Raw genomic sequence first — 2,653 nt, 5'->3', positions numbered from 1 at the left:
TCGTGCTTTGAAAGTGTGTTGTTAATCTCCTAGCTGTGATGGTCGAGGTGTTTGAGATTCACAAAATGTTCCGTCGGGGTCTTCTTTTCTCTGCTTCACTTCTCTCATTTATTTAGTGGAACCATAATTCCATTTAGAAATGAACATCTTATTAAAAGAAGACAAGAAAAATTAGTCAGTGAGTTCTGGACTGGTGGCAAAGAAACAAAATGAGCCGTCTAACCTAAAGTGACATTTACAAATTACCTGTTAATTTCAACTGGGTTGAGGGATGACGGGGCTGAGTTACAGTGACAGGAGGGGATCAGATAGAGGAACCACAGAGAGAGAGTGCCAGCCCTGTAGTGCAACTCCTACAGAGACCACAAATACACATGCACGCACACACACACACACACACACACACACACACACACACACACACACACACACACACACACACACACACACACACACACACACACACACACACACACACACACACACACACACACACACACACACACCTTAAAAGAGGATGTACTTACTCAGCAAGTGCTTTATTCAGATGGGCACTGCTCTCCACTGCACTCCACTGCTCTCCACTGCTCTCCACTGCTCTTCACTGCTATCCACTGCTCTCCACAGCTCTTCACTGCTCTCCACTGCTCTTCACTGCTCTTCACTGCTCTTCACTGCTCTTCACTGCTCTCCACAGCTCTCCACAGCTCTCCACTGCTCTCCACTGCTCTCCACTGCTCTTCACTGCTCTTCACTGCTCTCCACTGCTCTCCACTGCGCTTCACTGCTCTTCACAGCTCTTCAATGCTCTCCACTACTCTTCACTGCTCTCCACTGCTCTCCACCGCTCTTCACTGCTCTTCAATGCTCTCCACTGCTCTCCACAGCTCTCCACTGCTCTCCACTGCTCTCCACTGCTCTCCACTGCTCTCCACTGCTCTACACTGCTCTCCACTGCTCTTCACTGCTCTCCACTGCTCTTCACTGCTCTTCTCTGCTCTTCAATGCTCTCCACTACTCTTCACTGCTCTCCACTGCTCTCCACCGCTCTTCACTGCTCTCCACTGCTCTCCACTACTCTTCACTGCTCTCCACCGCTCTTCACTGCTCTCCACTGCTCTCCACTGCTCTCCACTGCTCTTCACTGCTCTCCACTGCTCTTCACTGCTCTTCACTGCTCTCCACTGCTCTCCACTGCTCTTCTCTGCTCTTCACTGCTCTCCACTGCTCTCCACAGCTCTTCACTGCTCTCCACTGCTCTCCACTGCTCTCCACTGCTCTCCTCTCCATTTCCTAGAGCTGGCAGAACTCTAGCTTGTCCAGACCCACTGCTGCTCCACTGCAGTCCACCAGAGCTCCGGTTGGATCAGAGCTAAGCTGGGTAACAATCCGTCTTATTTTAGCGCCCGGTGTTCAGGAGGATAGAGCCGTCAGGAGAGAGCCAGAGAGAACACACAGGTGCTCAGGAGGATAGAGCCAGTCCAGAGCTGAATCAAAACAGCATCCCTAAGGTCAGAGCTGAATCAAGACAGGATCCCTCAGGTCAGAGCTGAATCAAGACAGCATCCCTCAGGTCAGAGCTGAATCAAGACAGCATCCCTTAGGTCAGAGCTGAATCAAGACAGGATCCCTTAGGGCAGAGCTGAATCAAGACAGGATCCCTCAGGTCAGAGCTGAATCAAGACAGAATCCCTCAGGTCGACGCAAACATAGGACATTGCTTAATTATTCCTACTTTTCTAGTCTAAAAAAGCATTGTGCAAGATAAATTGTACTTGGGGTGAGATAAAAGCTTTGATATCTTCGATACAAATATGCTGTCTGGATAAAATTTAGTTCCATCTGTACCAGTTTAGCTTCCGTCCCTCTCCGAGCCTCTACCTGGGCTTGAACCAGGGACCCCGAGCCTCTACCTGGGCTTGAACCAGGAACCCCGAGCCTCTACCTGGGCTTGAACCAGGAACCCCGAGCCTCTACCTGGGCTTGAACCAGGGACCCCGAGCCTCTACCTGGGCTTGAACCAGGAACCCCGAGCCTCTACCTGTGCTTGAACCAGGAACCCTCTGCACACATCGACAACAGTCACCCTCGAAGCACCGTTACCCGTCGCTCCACAAAAGCCGTGGCCCTTGCAGAAAAAGGGAAACAACTACTTCAAGGTCTCAGAGCGAGTGACGTCACCGATTGAAACTCTATTAGCGCGCACCACTAAACTAGCTAGCCATTTCACACCGGTTACACATCTAATCATCGTAGTTAATAATTGACATGCACAGAAACCAGTGCATTGCATTTCAGGTTTTTCTCTCTGCTCTGTCAATGGGCCCTTTTTCAGTTGGAGAGAGAGAGAGAGAGAGAGAGAGATAGCCAGAGCAGTCAATTAGGGACTGTGTGCTGACTTGGCCCTAAAGATCAGGTCACGCTATGAGTGTTCATTTCACCAATCTCACCATGGTGCATCATATAGTACACCAGCTGGGATACAGTTACAGTGGGGCTGACAAGTCCTTAACAACCTCTCCTCTCCACTCCTTTCATCTTATCCAGAACGACTTACAGGAGCAATTAGGGTTAAGTGCCTTGCTCAAGGGCACATTGACAGATGATTCACCTATTTGGCTCAGGGATTCAAACCAGCGACCTTTCGGTTACT

Source organism: Coregonus clupeaformis, chromosome 20 (assembly GCF_020615455.1).
Source record: "Coregonus clupeaformis isolate EN_2021a chromosome 20, ASM2061545v1, whole genome shotgun sequence".
In the NCBI taxonomy this organism is placed as follows: domain Eukaryota; kingdom Metazoa; phylum Chordata; class Actinopteri; order Salmoniformes; family Salmonidae; genus Coregonus; species Coregonus clupeaformis.
Note: the sequence above shows the minus strand (reverse complement) of the source record.